Consider the following 7148-nt stretch of genomic DNA (forward strand, 5'->3'; position numbering starts at 1 on the left):
ATATGTGATCCGCTACAAGAAAGGTAAGGGAGATGTGGTTGCCGATGCATTATCCCGAGGGTATGTTCTCTTTTCTACCTTAGATGCTAGATTGCTTGGTTTTGAATGAGTAAAGGAACTTTATGAGCATGATAGTGACTTTGAAGAAATATTTAGAATCTGTTTGAAACATGGATTTAATAAATTTTACATATTTAAGGGATATTTGTTTAGAGAAACCAAACTTTGTGTGCCTAATTAGAGCATTAGAGAGTTACTAGTTCGGGAAGGTCATGGGGGTGGTTTAATGGGTCATTTTGGTGTTTTTAAAACTTTATCCTTTCTGCAAGAACATTTTTATTAGCCTGACATGAAGAGGGATTTTGAGAAAATATGTGAAAGATGCTTGAAATGCCAAAAGACCAAGTCCACATTGAAACCGCATAGGTTGTACCATCCTTTGCTAATTCCTTCTTATTCATGGGTAGATTTTTCTATGGATTTTATTCTTGGTTTTCCTAGGTCAAGGATAGGTAAGGATTCAATTTTTGTTGTTGTAGATAGATTTTCTAAGATGGCACATTTTATTGAATGTAATAAAATGAAAGATGCATCTAATGTTGCTAATTTATTTTTCAAAGAAATTGTGAAATTACATGGAATGCCTAGGACTATTGTTTCGAATAGGGATGCTAAGTTCTTAAGTTATTTTTGGAAAACTTTGTAGGTTAAGTTAGGTACTAAGTGTTTATTTTCAACTAATTGTCATCCACAAACTGATGGACAAACCAAAGTAGTGAATAGAACTTTGTCTACATTGTTGAGAGCATTAATTAGTAGAAATTTGAGAACTTGGAAGGAATGCTTGCCACATGTTGAATTTGCTTGTAATAGATCTTTGCATTCAACGACTAAATTTACTTCTTTTGAAATTGTTTATGGGTTTAATCCTTTGACTCCATTAGATTTTACACCTTTTACCTTTGAGTGAACATGCTAACTTAGATGGAAAACAAAAAGATGATTTTGTGAAGCAGATTCATGAAAAGACTAAGGCAAATATTGATAGGAGGACTGAGCAATATGCAAGGAATGCTAATCAAGGCTGAAAACAAGTTGTCTTTGAACTTGGAGATTGGGTTTGCTGTATTACCCGCTAGCTTTACTGTATTTTGCTGAGTTGGCTTTTTCTCTTTCCTCCAAGCAAGGGAAACGTGTGGGAATTCATGATTAGCTTATTTGGAATCCTACAAAGCATATGGAAGCTGATTTGGAGCTTAAATTGATCAAAGATTGTTTAAAGTCAATTTAGTAAAAAAGATAGTATTTTAGTTTCCTACTTTGATTTCTACTTTTTGTTTTAGGAAATTACCTCTACTTTTGGTTTTTATTTATTTATGTGCTGGAAAAATAAGTTTAGGAAAGTTACTATTTTATTATTCTCATTGTAAATAGAGTAATTCCTAATTCAAAATAAAGGAATTAATTAATCAAAATTAGTTTAGGAAAGGAGAGAGAAAATTCGGCCATGCTAGTTTCCTAATCCTATTGGCCGGTTTTTCCTTTTATTTTTAAGGTTTTATTTTGGTTTCTCTTATCCTATAAAAGGGCTTGTTTTCTAGGAAGAACACACCATTAATAATATTTAGAATTTATTTTGTGAGATTGAATTTCTCTTTATTCTTTTGAACACCTAAACCATCATTAGTGAATGAGTGTCTAATTTGACTTATCAATAGGATATCCATCATCTATTGTGGCATCTTCATTATACCAAGGCTCTAATCACAAGTTGGTTAGGGGTCAAGGTGACCATTAGAACTTGAACATAATTAGATCCGGGCTAATATAATACGGGTTTAGGCCCATATCGTCCTAGGTTCGTATCAAATTTCTTGTCAAGATTAATATTACATGATCCAACATCATATCTCTTTGATTCATTTGATTGGTATTGCTTATAAACAATATTCCATTTATAATCTATCAATGTGATAGGTCACACTTGTTTATCTTTGTGATGATAAACGGCCTACTTAGCTCAGTGGTTAGAGTATTGCTTTCATACGGCGAGAATCATTGGTTCAAATCCAATAGTAGGTAGAACTTATTCGATACCAGCATGAATAGTCTCTAATGCATTTTTCTACTCATGCTCTTTTATTGATTTTGTCTCTTTTTCATCCTACTCTATTTATCTATTTATTTTCGAATTAAATATTTTTTTTGTTTCACTAGAAGTCGATTCTACTTGATCATATTTGATTCTTATTCAATTTCAATCAACAGAAGCAAACAAAATAAGGTGTATAAATAGAACTTCTGTTTATACACCTTATTTTGCTTATTCAGACCCACCACCTAGTTATGATGTCACATTGATAGCCTTTACTCATGTCCTCGCTCGTCTGAGAGTGAGATTTGCTTCAATTGTTTGTTTCTTGCCTTCAGCTTTACTCAAGTTAGCTTCTGCTATTTCAAACGTTTGTTGAGCTTCTTGTGGATCAATGTCACTACCCTTCTCCTCATCATTTTCTAAAACAGTGATCTCATTATTCCCTATTCTAGCAAAACCACCCATCAAAGCCATCATTAACCATTGGTCATTGAGGTGTATTCTCAAAATACCGATATCTACAGCTGTGGCAATAAGTGCGTGGTTTGGTAATATGCCGATTTGTCCACTATTAGTAGATAAAATATTTCTTTCACCTTCGAATCCCAAACAATTCGTTTTGAGTTAGTAGACAAATATTTAAGGTCATTTCTTTAATTTGCTCTCCATTTCTAAGTTCATAGCCTCTGCAGTAGCTTCATCGATGTTACCTTCCAAATAAAAAGCCTGTTCAGGCAGACCATCTAATTCGCCAGAAAGGATTAATTTAAATCCTCTAATTGTTTCTGCTAGACCAACATATTTCCCTGATGAATCGGTAAATACTTCTGCTATGAAAAAGGGTTGTGATAGGAAACGCTTAATTTTTCATGCTCTTGTTATTGTTAAGCGATCTTCTTCAGATAATTCATCCAACCCAAGGATAGCCATAATGTCCTAAAGTTCTTTGTAATGTTGTAAAGTTTGTTTAACTCTTTGTGCAATTTCATAATGTTCTTCGCCAACGATCTGAGGTTGGAGCATAGTTGACGTTGAATCTAAAGGATCTACTGCTGGATAGATACCTTTGGTAGCCAATCCTTTTAATAGTATAGTAGTAGCATCTAAATGTGCAAATGTTGTGGCTGGAGTGGGATCGGTTAAATCGTCCACGGGTACATAAGCTGCTTGAATAGAAGTTATGGACCCCTCTTTGGTAGAATTAATTTTTTCTGGTAAAGAACCCATTTGGTACTAAGAGTGGGTTGATATCTCATAGCGGAGGGCATTATACCCAACAAAATCGATACTTCAGATCCCGCTTGGACAAAACGAAAGATATTGTCAATAAATAGAAGTACATTTTGTTCATTAACATCTCAAAAATATTATGCCATAGTTAAGGAAATTAAAACAACTCTCATAAGAGCTCCCGGCAGTTCATTCATTTGACCGTAGACTAGAGCTACTTTTAATTTTGAAATATTTTTTTCATTAATTACTTCAGATTCTTTCATTTCTATGTAAAGATCATTGCTTTCACGAGTACGTTCACCTATTCCAACAAATATGGATACGCCCCCATGACATTCCATGACATTTGGCAATGTTATTGATCAATTCCATAATGAATACTATTTTGACCACTCCCGCTCCCCCGAATAGTCCTATTTTTCCTCCACGGTGATAAGGGGCTAAAAGATCTACTACTTTAATTCTTGTTTCATAAATTGATAATTTTGTATCTAACTGTATAAAGGTAGGCGCTGATCTATGAATAGGAGATGTTGTGCGAGCATCTACAGGACCTAAATTATCAACGGGCTCTCCAAGCACGTTGAAAGTTCATCCTAGTGTCACTCCACAGACTATAATACTTAGAGGAGTTCCTGTGTCAATCAATTCCATTCCTCTTGTTAGACCGTCTGTAACACTCATAACTACTGCTCTAACTCGAATATTTCCTAATAATTACTATACTTCACAAGTCACATTATTTTTTGACCAATAATATCTTGGCCTTTAACTACTAGAGCGTTGTAAATATTAGGCATCTTGCCCGGTGGAAAAGCTACATCCAATACTTGGACCAATGATTTGAGCAATACGCCCCAAGTTGTTTTTTTCAAGCATGGGAAACCCAGGACCAGAACTAGTAGGATTCATTCTCATAATAAAATAAAAAGATGTCAAAATTTTTTGCAAAAAATATTGAAATAAAAAATAAATGTTCAATAGTAAGCTAAGTTAATCGGTTAATTCAATATTTCAATCAGAAATCAAATATGGGCGCTAGCACTCGATGTTGTTAGGGCTGTCCAACCGAATGCAATCCAGTTGTTTACTTATTCAATTTCAATGAAAATTTTCAAGTTCAACCAAAATCCATTTTCAAAATATCAAGTATATGAATAAAAATCTTAAGAAAGTGTTTCATTTGCCTATCATTATAGACAATACAAACCATATTATCTATGGAATTCGAGCCTGAACTCTATTATATTTATGATTCCTTTTTTCTATCTCATCGGCCCTTATTTCATGTCCTATTTCCTATTTCAGCATATTAATTTACGCCTAGCCTATTATTTATTATATTGTTTTTCTTTTTTTATACCTATACTCTTTCTTTCTATTCATGAATGAATTATGCATATTTTTACATCTAGGATTTGCATATACAACATATATTACTGTCAAGAGCGAATTTCTTAAATATTTTGATTAAAAAAAAGGTAAGAGATTAGAAGCTTTGAAAACTAAATAGTGGGTTGCGCCATACATATGAAAGAGTATACAACAATGATGTATTTGGCGAATTGAATACCACAGTCTAATAACAAACCATTCTAATTAGTTGATAATTTTGTGAAAGATTCCTATGAAAAGTTTCATTAACTCCTAATTCATGTTGAATAGACCTTGGTATTGCGAGAATTCTTATTCATGAGTTGTAAGGAAGGACTTATGTCACCACAAGCATGATGGAATTTGGTGTAGGTTTATGTTGTTGTACCCTAGAGCACAATCATTCAAGGTGTTAGTCAAGAATGATTGTTGTTGGTTCTTGGTTCTTGATTTTGTTTTTTTTGGGTTTGTTAAAGTTTTATTTCTGGTTTTAATGGAGGTTTGGGGTTCTTTAGAAGGTTGTTAGCTTTTGGGAAGAAGAAGGAAACAAATGTAGTAGTTGAGAGAGAGAGAGAGAGAGAGAGAGAGAGAGAACCAAAATTGTTGTTTTTCAAAATTTTTGAATATTACTACCTCAACATTTTCATTATAATTTTCATACTTTTAAATACATCAAAAAGACAATAAGACATGCTTCCATATTGAGCAACAAATACAAAAGCATTAAAAGTAACCAACCAAGCCCAACTACCTCAACTAGCTCTAATCAATTTGCTGGGCATTCAAGAAACCTTCTTTAATGGGCAGTTCAACTTTTATGAGGCATTTGAATTTGAAAACTAGCTGTTGAAGTGTGGCAATTTTGCCACTTGATGGTGCATGTCACCGGCTAGCATGCACACCTTGGTATCAAATCCTTTCCTTTTATGAGTTTATATTTTTTGTATGTTTTTAATTGATGCAAGGTATATTTTGATAATGTTTTATGCCTAATTTATGTATGCAAAAGTATAGGCAAAATTATGCACAAAAGAGTAGGAATGTTATGCTTGAAATGCCTATGGTGCTAGATTCATAATTTCCAGCAACATAGTTCCACTATTTATCTTATATCTCAGGTTGTAAATGGATTTTTGGGCTGAAATTTTGAGGGATGTCTACAGACATATATAGAAGACCATGGTTCAAATTTCACGTCAAACTGACATGGGTAAGTCCATTTTATATTCCAAACAGATTGCTGTATCTGACGGGCCCAGTATGCAAAATATGGGTCCATTTTTGGAGCTGTTTGGCCCATGATCCGGTTCCAAAACTTTCCTAGCTCTTGGAACAATATTTCTTGATGACCAAGGATGCTTCAAACCAAGTTTCATAAGCAGATACAAAGGCAAACTAAGTAGGTGAAGCTAGTTTGGTTGTTTACCCAAACTAGTTAAACAATAGGAACTTAGTTCAAACCATGTGCCACTTTTTACTATATTTGGAATAGACATGTTGCAGCTGGTTTTTACCTCTTTTGTGTATGAAAAGTTAGGTGTTGAACATTTTACTTTTTAAATTTTAAATACTTTACTCATTTTGTAAGCTCACATGCTTGGCATGTGTGAACTAGTTGTAATTTCAAGCTTATATTGTAAAATGAATGAAATGGCTACACATCTAAGCCTTATTTTCAAAAGCCAACATGGTCCCCTTCTTCTTATCTCTTCTTCAACACCTTAGAACACTTTAGGATCCCTAAAAACCAGAAAACACCATAACCAAAACCTAAAAACACAACTCACACACAACCATTCCCAAGAGCATCACCAAAAGCTTGCTTGTTGCTAACACTTCAAGCTAGCTTGCTCTTGGTCATAACCTTCTCACCCCAACAAAGTGGTATCAGAGCAAGGCACATTTTATGAGATTTGTGAGGTTTTTGGGCTGGTTTGTTCCTTGAGAGTGAAGAGATACTTGAAAGCACAAATATATTTTCATATTCCTTCATACTCGAAAGCAACATTCACATGGCTTCTTCAAGTTTTTTAACTCCTTCTCCTCCTATCTTCAATGGGGAGAACTACAACATTTGGAGTATCAAGATGCAAGCCTACCTGAAGGCTTATGGTTTTTGGGAGGTCACCATAAATCCCCAAGAACCAGAGCCTTTAAGACAAGGGGCAACGGTCAACCAAATCAAGCACCATGAGGAGGAATTGGCTAAAGGTTTCAAGGCTTTCACCGCCATTCATTCTTGTATTAGTTATACCATTTTCACAAGGATAATGGCATGTGAGAGTGCCAAAGAAGCTTGGGACAAACTTCAAGATGAGTTCCAAAGGAGTGCAAGGACAAGGCAAATGCAAATCCTTAACTTAAGGAGGGAGTTTGAGACTATCAAGATGAAAGACAAAGAAACGATTAAGGAGTTCACCACAAGGCTTCTTAATGTGGTGAATCA

At 34.3% G+C, this 7148-nt stretch overlaps 1 pseudogene; it reads right to left on the reverse strand.

Annotated features, from left to right (window-relative positions):
• Positions 1-2740: 2740 nt before the first annotated feature.
• LOC125420235 (ATP synthase subunit beta, chloroplastic-like) lies at positions 2741-4246 on the reverse strand (annotated as a pseudogene).
• Positions 4247-7148: the final 2902 nt, after the last annotated feature.

This window comes from Ziziphus jujuba, chromosome 5, assembly GCF_031755915.1.
Source record: "Ziziphus jujuba cultivar Dongzao chromosome 5, ASM3175591v1".
Lineage (NCBI taxonomy): Eukaryota > Viridiplantae > Streptophyta > Magnoliopsida > Rosales > Rhamnaceae > Ziziphus > Ziziphus jujuba.